We start from the raw sequence: 12742 nt of genomic DNA, 5'->3' as shown, positions 1-12742 counted from the left end.
CGTAAACGTGCAAAATAATAAAACGTGCTAAACATATGTCGCGCACGTGCGTTTTGTTTTGCACGCGGCGCAAAAAAAAATTAAAAAGGGAATGCAACACGAGGACCTCCCAGGAGGTCACCCATCCTAGTACTACTCTCGCCCAAGCACGCTTAACTTCGGAGTTCTGATGGTATCCGGTGCTTTAGTGCTGGTATCATCGCATCCAACATGTTACCCCCGTCTTCGTCCCTTATGCTTGCCCCTTCCAGCTCCACTACACACACGATTGCACATTCCTTTGGCCGCTCCCCCTCAACTACGGAGACGAGTTTTACCACGGTTCAACCGCACCAGTGCCTATTTACCATGGTTTCGACCCCTTTCAGAACACGCTTGCCGCCGCTAGACGCGTGAATGATGAGCAGCGAGCTAAAACTTACCGTAAACGTGCAAAATAATAAAAACGTGCTAAACATATGTCGCGCACGTGCGTTTTGTTTTGAACGCGGCGCATAGTGCTGGTATGATCGCATCCGACATGTTACCCCCGTCTTCGTCCCTTATGCTTGCCCCTCCCAGCTCCACTACACACACGATTGCACATTCCTTTGGCCGCTCCCGCTCAACTACGGAGACGAGTTTTACCACGGTTCAACCGCACCAGTGCCTATTTACCATGGTTTCGACCCCTTTCAGAACACGCTTGCCGCCGCTAGACGCGTGAATGATGAGCAGCGAGCTAAAACTTACCGTAAACGTGCAAAATAATAAAAACGTGCTAAACATATGTCGCGCACGTGCGTTTTGTTTTGAACGCGGCGCATAGTGCTGGGATGATCGCATCCGACATGTTACCCCCGTCTTCGTCCCTTATGCTTGCCCCTCCCAGCTCCACTACACACACGATTGCACATTCCTTTGGCCGCTCCCGCTCAACTACGGAGACGAGTTTTACCACGGCTCAACCGCACCAGTGCCTATTTACCATGGTTTCGACTCCTTTCAGAACACGCTTGCCGCCGCTAGACGCGTGAATGATGAGCAGCGAGCTAAAACTTACCGTAAACGTGCAAAATAATAAAAACGTGCTAAACATATGTCGCGCACGTGCGTTTTGTTTTGCACGCGGCGCAAAAAAAATTAAAAAGGGAATGCAACACGAGGACTTCCCAGGAGGTCACCCATCCTAGTACTACTCTCGCCCAAGCACGCTTAACTTCGGAGTTCTGATGGGATCCGGTGCTTTAGTGCTGGTATGATCGCATCGACATGTTACCCCCGTCTTCGTCCCTTTTGCTTGCCCCTCCCAGCTCCACTACACACACGATTGCACATTCCTCTGGCCGATCCCGCTCAACTACGGAGACGAGTTTTACCACGGTTCAACTGCACCAGTGTCTGTTTACCATGGTTTCGACCCCTTTCAGAACACGGTTGCCGCCGCTAGACGCGTGAATGATGAGCAGCGAGCTAAAACTTACCGTAAACGTGTAAAATAATAAAACGTGCTAAACATATGTCGCGCACGTGCGTTTTGTTTTGCACGCGGCGCAAAAAAAAATTAAAAAGGGAATGCAACACGAGGACTTCCCAGGAGGTCACCCATCCTAGTACACACACGATTGCACATTCCTCTGGCCGATCCCGCTCAACTACGGAGACGAGTTTTACCACGGTTCAACTGCACCAGTGTCTGTTTACCATGGTTTCGACCCCTTTCAGAACACGGTTGCCGCCGCTAGACGCGTGAATGATGAGCAGCGAGCTAAAACTTACCGTAAACGTGTAAAATAATAAAACGTGCTAAACATATGTCGCGCACGTGCGTTTTGTTTTGCACGCGGCGCAAAAAAAATTAAAAAGGGAATGCAACACGAGGACTTCCCAGGAGGTCACCCATCCTAGTACTACTCTCGCCCAAGCACGCTTAACTTCAGAGTTCCGATGGGATCCGGTGCTTTAGTGCTGGTATGATCGCATCCGACATGTTACCCCCGTCTTCGTCCCTTATGCTTGCCCCTCCCAGCTCCACTACACACACGATTGCACATTCCTCTGGCCGCTCCCGCTCAACTACGGAGACGAGTTTTACCACGGTTCAACCGTACCAGTGCCTATTTACCATGGTTTCAACCTCTTTCAGAAAACGGTTGCCGCCGCTAGACGCGTGAATGATGAGCAGCGAGCTAAAACTTACCGTAAACGTGCAAAATAATAAAACGTGCTAAACATATGTCGCGCACGTGCGTTTTGTTTTGAACGCGGCGCATAGTGCTGGGATGATCGCATCCGACATGTTACCCCCGTCTTCGTCCCTTATGCTTGCCCCTCCCAGCTCCACTACACACACGATTGCACATTCCTTTGGCCGCTCCCGCTCAACTACGGAGACGAGTTTTACCACGGCTCAACCGCACCAGTGCCTATTTACCATGGTTTCGACTCCTTTCAGAACACGCTTGCCGCCGCTAGACGCGTGAATGATGAGCAGCGAGCTAAAACTTACCGTAAACGTGCAAAATAATAAAAACGTGCTAAACATATGTCGCGCACGTGCGTTTTGTTTTGCACGCGGCGCAAAAAAAATTAAAAAGGGAATGCAACACGAGGACTTCCCAGGAGGTCACCCATCCTAGTACTACTCTCGCCCAAGCACGCTTAACTTCGGAGTTCTGATGGGATCCGGTGCTTTAGTGCTGGTATGATCGCATCGACATGTTACCCCCGTCTTCGTCCCTTTTGCTTGCCCCTCCCAGCTCCACTACACACACGATTGCACATTCCTCTGGCCGATCCCGCTCAACTACGGAGACGAGTTTTACCACGGTTCAACTGCACCAGTGTCTGTTTACCATGGTTTCGACCCCTTTCAGAACACGGTTGCCGCCGCTAGACGCGTGAATGATGAGCAGCGAGCTAAAACTTACCGTAAACGTGTAAAATAATAAAACGTGCTAAACATATGTCGCGCACGTGCGTTTTGTTTTGCACGCGGCGCAAAAAAAAATTAAAAAGGGAATGCAACACGAGGACTTCCCAGGAGGTCACCCATCCTAGTACACACACGATTGCACATTCCTCTGGCCGATCCCGCTCAACTACGGAGACGAGTTTTACCACGGTTCAACTGCACCAGTGTCTGTTTACCATGGTTTCGACCCCTTTCAGAACACGGTTGCCGCCGCTAGACGCGTGAATGATGAGCAGCGAGCTAAAACTTACCGTAAACGTGTAAAATAATAAAACGTGCTAAACATATGTCGCGCACGTGCGTTTTGTTTTGCACGCGGCGCAAAAAAAATTAAAAAGGGAATGCAACACGAGGACTTCCCAGGAGGTCACCCATCCTAGTACTACTCTCGCCCAAGCACGCTTAACTTCAGAGTTCCGATGGGATCCGGTGCTTTAGTGCTGGTATGATCGCATCCGACATGTTACCCCCGTCTTCGCCCCTTATGCTTGCCCCTCCCAGCTCCACTACACACACGATTGCACATTCCTCTGGCCGCTCCCGCTCAACTACGGAGACGAGTTTTACCACGGTTCAACCGTACCAGTGCCTATTTACCATGGTTTCAACCTCTTTCAGAAAACGGTTGCCGCCGCTAGACGCGTGAATGATGAGCAGCGAGCTAAAACTTACCGTAAACGTGCAAAATAATAAAACGTGCTAAACATATGTCGCGCTCGTACGTTTTGTTTTGCACGCGGCGCAAAAAAAATTAAAAAGGGAATGCAACACGAGGACTTCCTAGAGGTCACCCATCCTAGTACTACTCTCGCCCAAGCACGCTTAGCTTCGGAGTTCTGATGGGATCCGGTGCTTTAGTGCTGGTATAATCGCTTCCGACATGTTACCCCCGTCTTCGTCCCTTATGCTTGCCCCTCCCAGATCCACTACACACACGATTGCACATTCCTCTGGCCGCTCCCGCTCAACTACGGAGACGAGTTTTACCACGGTTCAACCGCACTAGTGCCTATTTACCATGGTTTCGACACCTTTCAGAACATGCTTGCCGCCGCTAGACGCGTGAATGATGAGCAGCGAGCTAAAACTTACCGTAAACGTGCAAAATAATAAAACGTGCTAAACATATGTCGCGCACGTCCGTTTTGTTTTGCACGCCGCGCAAAAAAAATTAAAAAGGGAATGCAACACGGGGACTTCCCAGGCGGTCACCCAACCTAGTACTACTCTCGCCCAAGCACGCTTAACTTCGGAGTTCTGATGGGATCCGGTGCTTTAGTGCTGGTATGATCGCATCCGACATGTTACCCCCATCTTCGTCCCTTATGCTTGCCCCTCCCAGATCCACTACACACACGATTGCACATTCCTTTGGCCGCTCCCGCTCAACTACGGAGACGAGTTTTACCACGGTTCAACCGCACCAGTGCCTATTTACCATGGTTTTGACCCCTTTCAGAACACGCTTGCCGCCGCTAGACGCGTGAATGATGAGCAGCGAGCTAAAACTTACCGTACACGTGCAAAATAATAAAACGTGCTAAACATATGTCGCGCACGTGCGTTTTGTTTTGCACGCAGCGCAAAAAAAATTAAAAAGGGAATGCAACACGAGGACTTCCTAGGAGGTCACCCATCCTAGTACTACTCTCGCCCAAGCACGCTTAACTTCGGAGTTCTGATGGGATCCGGTGCTTTAGTGCTGGTATGATCGCATCCGACATGTTACCCCCGTCTTCGTCCCTTATGCTTTCCCCTCCCAGCTCCACTACACACACGATTGCACATTCCTTTGGCCGCTACCGCTCAACTACGGAGACGAGTTTTACCACGGTTCAACCGCACCAGTGCCTATTTACCATGGTTTCGACCCCTTTCAGAACACGCTTGCCGCCGCTAGACGCGTGAATAATGAGCAGCGAGCTAAAACTTACCGTAAACGTGCAAAATAATAAAACGTGCTAAACATATGTCGCGCACGTGCGTTTTGTTTTGCACGCGGCGCAAAAAAAATTAAAAAGGGAATGCAACACGAGGACTTCCCAGGAGGTCACCCATCCTAATACTACTCTCGCCCAAGCACGCTTAACTTCAAAGTTCTGATGGGATCCGGTGCTTTAGTGCTGGTGTGATCGCATCCGACATGTTACCCCCGTCTTCGTCCCTTATGCTTGCCCCTCCCAGATCCACTACACACACGATTGCACATTCCTCTGGCCGATCCCGCTCAACTACGGAGACGAGTTTTACCACGGTTCAACTGCACCAGTGTCTGTTTACCATGGTTTCGACCCCTTTCAGAACACGGTTGCCGCCGCTAGACGCGTGAATGATGAGCAGCGAGCTAAAACTTACCGTAAACGTGTAAAATAATAAAACGTGCTAAACATATGTCGCGCACGTGCGTTTTGTTTTGCACGCGGCGCAAAAAAAATTAAAAAGGGAATGCAACACGAGGACTTCCCAGGAGGTCACCCATCCTAGTACTACTCTCGCCCAAGCACGCTTAACTTCAGAGTTCCGATGGGATCCGGTGCTTTAGTGCTGGTATGATCGCATCCGACATGTTACCCCCGTCTTCGTCCCTTATGCTTGCCCCTCCCAGCTCCACTACACACACGATTGCACATTCCTCTGGCCGCTCCCGCTCAACTACGGAGACGAGTTTTACCACGGTTCAACCGTACCAGTGCCTATTTACCATGGTTTCAACCTCTTTCAGAAAACGGTTGCCGCCGCTAGACGCGTGAATGATGAGCAGCGAGCTAAAACTTACCGTAAACGTGCAAAATAATAAAACGTGCTAAACATATGTCGCGCTCGTACGTTTTGTTTTGCACGCGGCGCAAAAAAAATTAAAAAGGGAATGCAACACGAGGACTTCCTAGAGGTCACCCATCCTAGTACTACTCTCGCCCAAGCACGCTTAGCTTCGGAGTTCTGATGGGATCCGGTGCTTTAGTGCTGGTATAATCGCTTCCGACATGTTACCCCCGTCTTCGTCCCTTATGCTTGCCCCTCCCAGATCCACTACACACACGATTGCACATTCCTCTGGCCGCTCCCGCTCAACTACGGAGACGAGTTTTACCACGGTTCAACCGCACTAGTGCCTATTTACCATGGTTTCGACACCTTTCAGAACATGCTTGCCGCCGCTAGACGCGTGAATGATGAGCAGCGAGCTAAAACTTACCGTAAACGTGCAAAATAATAAAACGTGCTAAACATATGTCGCGCACGTCCGTTTTGTTTTGCACGCCGCGCAAAAAAAATTAAAAAGGGAATGCAACACGGGGACTTCCCAGGCGGTCACCCAACCTAGTACTACTCTCGCCCAAGCACGCTTAACTTCGGAGTTCTGATGGGATCCGGTGCTTTAGTGCTGGTATGATCGCATCCGACATGTTACCCCCATCTTCGTCCCTTATGCTTGCCCCTCCCAGATCCACTACACACACGATTGCACATTCCTTTGGCCGCTCCCGCTCAACTACGGAGACGAGTTTTACCACGGTTCAACCGCACCAGTGCCTATTTACCATGGTTTTGACCCCTTTCAGAACACGCTTGCCGCCGCTAGACGCGTGAATGATGAGCAGCGAGCTAAAACTTACCGTACACGTGCAAAATAATAAAACGTGCTAAACATATGTCGCGCACGTGCGTTTTGTTTTGCACGCAGCGCAAAAAAAATTAAAAAGGGAATGCAACACGAGGACTTCCTAGGAGGTCACCCATCCTAGTACTACTCTCGCCCAAGCACGCTTAACTTCGGAGTTCTGATGGGATCCGGTGCTTTAGTGCTGGTATGATCGCATCCGACATGTTACCCCCGTCTTCGTCCCTTATGCTTTCCCCTCCCAGCTCCACTACACACACGATTGCACATTCCTTTGGCCGCTACCGCTCAACTACGGAGACGAGTTTTACCACGGTTCAACCGCACCAGTGCCTATTTACCATGGTTTCGACCCCTTTCAGAACACGCTTGCCGCCGCTAGACGCGTGAATAATGAGCAGCGAGCTAAAACTTACCGTAAACGTGCAAAATAATAAAACGTGCTAAACATATGTCGCGCACGTGCGTTTTGTTTTGCACGCGGCGCAAAAAAAATTAAAAAGGGAATGCAACACGAGGACTTCCCAGGAGGTCACCCATCCTAATACTACTCTCGCCCAAGCACGCTTAACTTCAAAGTTCTGATGGGATCCGGTGCTTTAGTGCTGGTGTGATCGCATCCGACATGTTACCCCCGTCTTCGTCCCTTATGCTTGCCCCTCCCAGATCCACTACACACACGATTGCACATTCCTCTGGCCGCTCCTGCTCAACTACGGAGACGAGTTTTACCACGGTTCAACCGCACCAGTGCCTATTTACCATGGTTTCGACCCCTTTCTGAACACGCTTGCCGCCGCTAGACGCGTGAATGATGAGCAGCGAGCTAAAACTTACCGTAAACGTGCAAAATAATAAAACGTGCTAAACATATGTCGCGCACGTGCGTTTTGTTTTGCACGCGGAGCAAAAAAAATTAAAAAGGAAATGCAACACAAGGACTTCCCAGGAGGTCACCCATCCTAGTACTACTCTCGCCCAAGCACGCTTAACTTCAGAGTTCCGATGGGATCCGGTGCTTTAGTGCTGGTATGATCGCATCCGACATGTTACCCCCGTCTTCGTCCCTTATGCTTGCCCCTCCCAGCTCCACTACACACACGATTGCACATTCCTCTGGCCGCTCCCGCTCAACTACGGAGACGAGTTTTACCACGGTTCAACCGCACCAGTGCCTATTTACCATGGTTTCAACCTCTTTCAGAAAACGGTTGCTGCCGCTAGACGCGTGAATGATGAGCAGCGAGCTAAAACTTACCGTAAACGTGCAAAATAATAAAACGTGCTAAACATATGTCGCGCACGTCCGTTTTGTTTTGCACGCCGCGCAAAAAAAATTAAAAAGGGAATGCAACACGGGGACTTCCCAGGCGGTCACCCAACCTAGTACTACTCTCGCCCAAGCACGCTTAACTTCGGAGTTCTGATGGGATCCGGTGCTTTAGTGCTGGTATGATCGCATCCGACATGTTACCCCCATCTTCGTCCCTTATGCTTGCCCCTCCCAGATCCACTACACACACGATTGCACATTCCTTTTGCCGCTCCCGCTCAACTACGGAGACGAGTTTTACCACGGTTCAACCGCACCAGTGCCTATTTACCATGGTTTTGACCCCTTTCAGAACACGCTTGCCGCCGCTAGACGCGTGAATGATGAGCAGCGAGCTAAAACTTACCGTACACGTGCAAAATAATAAAACGTGCTAAACATATGTCGCGCACGTGCGTTTTGTTTTGCACGCAGCGCAAAAAAAATTAAAAAGGGAATGCAACACGAGGACTTCCTAGGAGGTCACCCATCCTAGTACTACTCTCGCCCAAGCACGCTTAACTTCGGAGTTCTGATGGGATCCGGTGCTTTAGTGCTGGTATGATCGCATCCGACATGTTACCCCCGTCTTCGTCCCTTATGCTTTCCCCTCCCAGCTCCACTACACACACGATTGCACATTCCTTTGGCCGCTACCGCTCAACTACGGAGACGAGTTTTACCACGGTTCAACCGCACCAGTGCCTATTTACCATGGTTTCGACCCCTTTCAGAACACGCTTGCCGCCGCTAGACGCGTGAATAATGAGCAGCGAGCTAAAACTTACCGTAAACGTGCAAAATAATAAAACGTGCTAAACATATGTCGCGCACGTGCGTTTTGTTTTGCACGCGGCGCAAAAAAAATTAAAAAGGGAATGCAACACGAGGACTTCCCAGGAGGTCACCCATCCTAATACTACTCTCGCCCAAGCACGCTTAACTTCAAAGTTCTGATGGGATCCGGTGCTTTAGTGCTGGTGTGATCGCATCCGACATGTTACCCCCGTCTTCGTCCCTTATGCTTGCCCCTCCCAGATCCACTACACACACGATTGCACATTCCTCTGGCCGCTCCTGCTCAACTACGGAGACGAGTTTTACCACGGTTCAACCGCACCAGTGCCTATTTACCATGGTTTCGACCCCTTTCTGAACACGCTTGCCGCCGCTAGACGCGTGAATGATGAGCAGCGAGCTAAAACTTACCGTAAACGTGCAAAATAATAAAACGTGCAAAATATATGTCGCGCACGTGCGTTTTGTTTTGCACGCGGAGCAAAAAAAATTAAAAAGGAAATGCAACACAAGGACTTCCCAGGAGGTCACCCATCCTAGTACTACTCTCGCCCAAGCACGCTTAACTTCAGAGTTCCGATGGGATCCGGTGCTTTAGTGCTGGTATGATCGCATCCGACATGTTACCCCCGTCTTCGTCCCTTATGCTTGCCCCTCCCAGCTCCACTACACACACGATTGCACATTCCTCTGGCCGCTCCCGCTCAACTACGGAGACGAGTTTTACCACGGTTCAACCGCACCAGTGCCTATTTACCATGGTTTCAACCTCTTTCAGAAAACGGTTGCCGCCGCTAGACGCGTGAATGATGAGCAGCGAGCTAAAACTTACCGTAAACGTGCAAAATAATAAAACGTGCTAAACATATGTCGCGCTCGTACGTTTTGTTTTGCACGCGGCGCAAAAAAAATTAAAAAGGGAATGCAACACGAGGACTTCCTAGAGGTCACCCATCCTAGTACTACTCTCGCCCAAGCACGCATAGCTTCGGAGTTCTGATGGGATCCGGTGCTTTAGTGCTGGTATAATCGCTTCCGACATGTTACCCCCGTCTTCGTCCCTTATGCTTGCCCCTCCCAGATCCACTACACACACGATTGCACATTCCTCTGGCCGCTCCCGCTCAACTACGGAGACGACTTTTACCACGGTTCAACCGCACTAGTGCCTATTTACCATGGTTTCGACACCTTTCAGAACATGCTTGCCGCCGCTAGACGCGTGAATGATGAGCAGCGAGCTAAAACTTACCGTAAACGTGCAAAATAATAAAACGTGCTAAACATATGTCGCGCACGTCCGTTTTGTTTTGCACGCCGCGCAAAAAAAAATTAAAAAGGGAATGCAACACGGGGACTTCCCAGGCGGTCACCCAACCTAGTACTACTCTCGCCCAAGCACGCTTAACTTCGGAGTTCTGATGGGATCCGGTGCTTTAGTCCTGGTATGGTCGTATCCGACATGTTACCCCCGTCTTCGTCCCTTATGCTTGCCCCTCCTAGCTCCACTACACACACGATTGCACATTCCTTTGGCCGCTCCCGCTCAACTACGGAGACGAGTTTTACCACGGCTCAACCGCACCAGTGCCTATTTACCATGGTTTCGACCCCTTTCAGAACACGCTTGCCGCCGCTAGACGCGTGAATAATGAGCAGCGAGCTAAAACTTACCGTAAACGTGCAAAATAATAAAACGTGCTAAACATACGTCGCGCTCGTGCGTTTTGTTTTGCACGCGGTGCAAAAAAAATTAAAAAGGGAATGCAACACGAGGACCTCCCAGGAGGTCACCCATCCTAATACTACTCTCGCCCAAGCACGCTTAACTTCGGAGTTCTGATGGGATCCGGTGCTTTAGTGCTGGTATGATCGCATCCGACATGTTACCCCCGTCTTCGTCCCTCATGCTTGCCCCTCCCAGCTCCACTACACACACGATTGCACATTCCTTTGGCCGCTCCCGCTCAACTACGGAGACGAGTTTTACCACGGTTCAACCGCACCAGTGCCTATTTACCATGGTTTCGACCCCTTTCAGAACACGCTTGCCGCCGCTAGACGCGTGAATAATGAGCAGCGAGCTAAAACTTACCGTAAACGTGCAAAATAATAAAACGTGCTAAACATACGTCGCGCTCGTGCGTTTTGTTTTGCACGCGGTGCAAAAAAAATTAAAAAGGGAATGCAACACGAGGACTTCCCAGGAGGTCACCCATCCTAGTACTACTCTCGCCCAAGCACGCTTAACTTCGAAGTTCTGATGGGATCCGGTGCTTTAGTGCTGGTATGATCCCATCCGACATGTTACCCCCGTCTTCGTCCCTTATGCTTGCCCCTCCCAGCTCCACTACACACACGATTGCACATTCCTTTGGCCGCTCCCGCTCAACTACGGAGACGAGTTTTACCACGGTTCAACCGCACCAGTGCCTATTTACCATGGTTTCGACCCCTTTCAGAACACGCTTGCCGCCGCTAGACGCGTGAATAATGAGCAGCGAGCTAAAACTTACCGTAAACGTGCAAAATAATAAAACGTGCTAAACATACGTCGCGCTCGTGCGTTTTGTTTTGCACGCGGTGCAAAAAAAACTAAAAAGGGAATGCAACACGAGGACTTCCCAGGAGGTCACCCATCCTAGTAAACTTCGGAGTTCTGATGGGATCCGGTGCTTTAGTGCTGGTATGATCGCATCCGACATGTTACCCCCGTCTTCGTCCCTTATGCTTGCCCCTCCCAGCTCCACTACACACACGATTGCACATTCCTTTGGCCGCTCCCGCTCAACTACGGAGACGAGTTTTACCACGGTTCAACCGCACCAGTGCCTATTTACCATGGTTTCGACCCCTTTCAGAACACGCTTGCCGCCGCTAGACGCGTGAATAATGAGCAGCGAGCTAAAACTTACCGTAAACGTGCTAAATATACGTCGCGCTCGTGCGTTTTGTTTTGCACGCGGCGCAAAAATTTTTAAAAAGGGAATGCAACACGAGGACTTCCCAGGAGGTCACCCATCCTAGTACTACTCTCGCCCAAGCACGCTTAACTTCGGAGTTCTAATGGGATCCGGTGCTTTTGTGCTGGTATGATCGCATCCAACATGTTACCCCCGTCTTCGTCCCTTATGCTTGCCCCTCCCAGCTCCACTACACACACGATTGCACATTCCTTTGGCCGCTCCCGCTCAACTACGGAGACGAGTTTTACCACGGTTCAACCGCACTAGTGTCTATTTACCATGGTTTCGACCCCTTTCAGAACACGCTTGCCGCCGCTAGACCCGTGAATAATGAGCAGCGAGCTAAAACTTACCGTAAACGTGCAAAATAATAAAACGTGCTAAACATATGTCGCGCACGTGCCTTTTGTTTTGCACGCGGCGCAAAAAAAATTAAAAAGGGAATGCAAAACGAGGACTTCCTAGGAGGTCACCCATCCTAGTACTACTCTCGCCCAAGCACGCTTAACTTCGGAGTTCTGATGGGATCCGGTGCTTTAGTGCTGGTATGGTCGCATCCGACATGTTACCCCCGTCTTCGTCCCTTATGCTTGCCCCTCCCAGCTCCACTACACACACGATTGCACATTCCTTTGGCCGCTCCCGCTCAACTACGGAGACGAGTTTTACCACGGTTCAACCTCACCAGTGCCTATTTACCATGGTTTCGACCCCTTTCAGAACACGCTTGCCGCCGCTAGACGCGTGAATAATGTGCAGCGAGCTAAAACTTACCGTAAACGTGCAAAATAATAAAACGTGCTAAACATATGTCGCGCACGTGCGTTTTGTTTTGCACGCGGCGCAAAAAAAATTAGAAAGGGAATGCAACACGGGGACTTCCCAGGAGGTCACCCAACCTAGTACTACTCTCGCCCAAGCACGCTTAACTTCGGAGTTCTGAAGGGATCCGGTGCTTTAGTGCTGGTATGATCGCATCCGACATGTTACCCCGTCTTCGTCCCTCATGCTTGCCCCTCCCAGCTCCACTACACACACGATTGCACATTCCTCTGGCCGCTCCCGCTCAACTACGGAGACGAGTTTTACCA

At 50.4% G+C, this 12742-nt stretch overlaps 26 non-coding genes across 26 annotated transcripts; all 26 read right to left on the bottom strand.

The window, feature by feature from the left end:
* Nucleotides 1-88: 88 nt before the first annotated feature.
* On the bottom strand, nt 89-207 carry LOC141039852 (5S ribosomal RNA). The gene has a single exon (XR_012200785.1). It is a non-coding gene; the product is annotated as a 5S ribosomal RNA (ribosomal RNA).
* Nucleotides 208-1130: 923 nt separating this feature from the next.
* On the bottom strand, nt 1131-1249 carry LOC141039418 (5S ribosomal RNA). Its single transcript, XR_012200347.1, has one exon. It is a non-coding gene; the product is annotated as a 5S ribosomal RNA (ribosomal RNA).
* Nucleotides 1250-1845: 596 nt separating this feature from the next.
* LOC141039483 (5S ribosomal RNA) lies at nt 1846-1964 on the bottom strand. The gene has a single exon (XR_012200412.1). It is a non-coding gene; the product is annotated as a 5S ribosomal RNA (ribosomal RNA).
* Nucleotides 1965-2576: 612 nt separating this feature from the next.
* On the bottom strand, nt 2577-2695 carry LOC141039417 (5S ribosomal RNA). The gene has a single exon (XR_012200346.1). It is a non-coding gene; the product is annotated as a 5S ribosomal RNA (ribosomal RNA).
* A 596-nt stretch (nt 2696-3291) lies between these two features.
* On the bottom strand, nt 3292-3410 carry LOC141039482 (5S ribosomal RNA). Its single transcript, XR_012200411.1, has one exon. It is a non-coding gene; the product is annotated as a 5S ribosomal RNA (ribosomal RNA).
* Nucleotides 3411-3712: 302 nt separating this feature from the next.
* LOC141039991 (5S ribosomal RNA) lies at nt 3713-3830 on the bottom strand. Its single transcript, XR_012200924.1, has one exon. It is a non-coding gene; the product is annotated as a 5S ribosomal RNA (ribosomal RNA).
* A 302-nt stretch (nt 3831-4132) lies between these two features.
* Nucleotides 4133-4251, bottom strand: LOC141039347 (5S ribosomal RNA). The gene has a single exon (XR_012200276.1). It is a non-coding gene; the product is annotated as a 5S ribosomal RNA (ribosomal RNA).
* Nucleotides 4252-4553: 302 nt separating this feature from the next.
* On the bottom strand, nt 4554-4672 carry LOC141040525 (5S ribosomal RNA). Its single transcript, XR_012201428.1, has one exon. It is a non-coding gene; the product is annotated as a 5S ribosomal RNA (ribosomal RNA).
* Nucleotides 4673-4974: 302 nt separating this feature from the next.
* Nucleotides 4975-5093, bottom strand: LOC141039934 (5S ribosomal RNA). The gene has a single exon (XR_012200867.1). It is a non-coding gene; the product is annotated as a 5S ribosomal RNA (ribosomal RNA).
* Nucleotides 5094-5395: 302 nt separating this feature from the next.
* On the bottom strand, nt 5396-5514 carry LOC141039480 (5S ribosomal RNA). Its single transcript, XR_012200409.1, has one exon. It is a non-coding gene; the product is annotated as a 5S ribosomal RNA (ribosomal RNA).
* A 302-nt stretch (nt 5515-5816) lies between these two features.
* LOC141039990 (5S ribosomal RNA) lies at nt 5817-5934 on the bottom strand. The gene has a single exon (XR_012200923.1). It is a non-coding gene; the product is annotated as a 5S ribosomal RNA (ribosomal RNA).
* A 302-nt stretch (nt 5935-6236) lies between these two features.
* On the bottom strand, nt 6237-6355 carry LOC141039346 (5S ribosomal RNA). The gene has a single exon (XR_012200275.1). It is a non-coding gene; the product is annotated as a 5S ribosomal RNA (ribosomal RNA).
* A 302-nt stretch (nt 6356-6657) lies between these two features.
* On the bottom strand, nt 6658-6776 carry LOC141040524 (5S ribosomal RNA). Its single transcript, XR_012201427.1, has one exon. It is a non-coding gene; the product is annotated as a 5S ribosomal RNA (ribosomal RNA).
* Nucleotides 6777-7078: 302 nt separating this feature from the next.
* Nucleotides 7079-7197, bottom strand: LOC141039933 (5S ribosomal RNA). Its single transcript, XR_012200866.1, has one exon. It is a non-coding gene; the product is annotated as a 5S ribosomal RNA (ribosomal RNA).
* Nucleotides 7198-7499: 302 nt separating this feature from the next.
* Nucleotides 7500-7618, bottom strand: LOC141039745 (5S ribosomal RNA). Its single transcript, XR_012200675.1, has one exon. It is a non-coding gene; the product is annotated as a 5S ribosomal RNA (ribosomal RNA).
* A 302-nt stretch (nt 7619-7920) lies between these two features.
* LOC141039345 (5S ribosomal RNA) lies at nt 7921-8039 on the bottom strand. Its single transcript, XR_012200274.1, has one exon. It is a non-coding gene; the product is annotated as a 5S ribosomal RNA (ribosomal RNA).
* Nucleotides 8040-8341: 302 nt separating this feature from the next.
* On the bottom strand, nt 8342-8460 carry LOC141040523 (5S ribosomal RNA). Its single transcript, XR_012201426.1, has one exon. It is a non-coding gene; the product is annotated as a 5S ribosomal RNA (ribosomal RNA).
* A 302-nt stretch (nt 8461-8762) lies between these two features.
* Nucleotides 8763-8881, bottom strand: LOC141039932 (5S ribosomal RNA). The gene has a single exon (XR_012200865.1). It is a non-coding gene; the product is annotated as a 5S ribosomal RNA (ribosomal RNA).
* Nucleotides 8882-9183: 302 nt separating this feature from the next.
* On the bottom strand, nt 9184-9302 carry LOC141039744 (5S ribosomal RNA). Its single transcript, XR_012200674.1, has one exon. It is a non-coding gene; the product is annotated as a 5S ribosomal RNA (ribosomal RNA).
* Nucleotides 9303-9604: 302 nt separating this feature from the next.
* Nucleotides 9605-9722, bottom strand: LOC141040080 (5S ribosomal RNA). Its single transcript, XR_012201011.1, has one exon. It is a non-coding gene; the product is annotated as a 5S ribosomal RNA (ribosomal RNA).
* A 303-nt stretch (nt 9723-10025) lies between these two features.
* LOC141039876 (5S ribosomal RNA) lies at nt 10026-10144 on the bottom strand. The gene has a single exon (XR_012200809.1). It is a non-coding gene; the product is annotated as a 5S ribosomal RNA (ribosomal RNA).
* Nucleotides 10145-10446: 302 nt separating this feature from the next.
* On the bottom strand, nt 10447-10565 carry LOC141039490 (5S ribosomal RNA). Its single transcript, XR_012200419.1, has one exon. It is a non-coding gene; the product is annotated as a 5S ribosomal RNA (ribosomal RNA).
* A 302-nt stretch (nt 10566-10867) lies between these two features.
* LOC141039612 (5S ribosomal RNA) lies at nt 10868-10986 on the bottom strand. The gene has a single exon (XR_012200542.1). It is a non-coding gene; the product is annotated as a 5S ribosomal RNA (ribosomal RNA).
* Nucleotides 10987-11670: 684 nt separating this feature from the next.
* Nucleotides 11671-11789, bottom strand: LOC141040543 (5S ribosomal RNA). Its single transcript, XR_012201446.1, has one exon. It is a non-coding gene; the product is annotated as a 5S ribosomal RNA (ribosomal RNA).
* Nucleotides 11790-12091: 302 nt separating this feature from the next.
* Nucleotides 12092-12210, bottom strand: LOC141039578 (5S ribosomal RNA). Its single transcript, XR_012200507.1, has one exon. It is a non-coding gene; the product is annotated as a 5S ribosomal RNA (ribosomal RNA).
* A 302-nt stretch (nt 12211-12512) lies between these two features.
* Nucleotides 12513-12631, bottom strand: LOC141039535 (5S ribosomal RNA). The gene has a single exon (XR_012200464.1). It is a non-coding gene; the product is annotated as a 5S ribosomal RNA (ribosomal RNA).
* Nucleotides 12632-12742: the final 111 nt, after the last annotated feature.

Source organism: Aegilops tauschii, chromosome 1 (genome assembly GCF_002575655.3).
Source record: "Aegilops tauschii subsp. strangulata cultivar AL8/78 chromosome 1, Aet v6.0, whole genome shotgun sequence".
Taxonomy (NCBI): Eukaryota; Viridiplantae; Streptophyta; class Magnoliopsida; order Poales; family Poaceae; genus Aegilops; species Aegilops tauschii.
The sequence above is the reverse complement of the archived record's forward strand: the minus strand, read 5'-3'. Positions and strand labels throughout refer to the sequence as shown.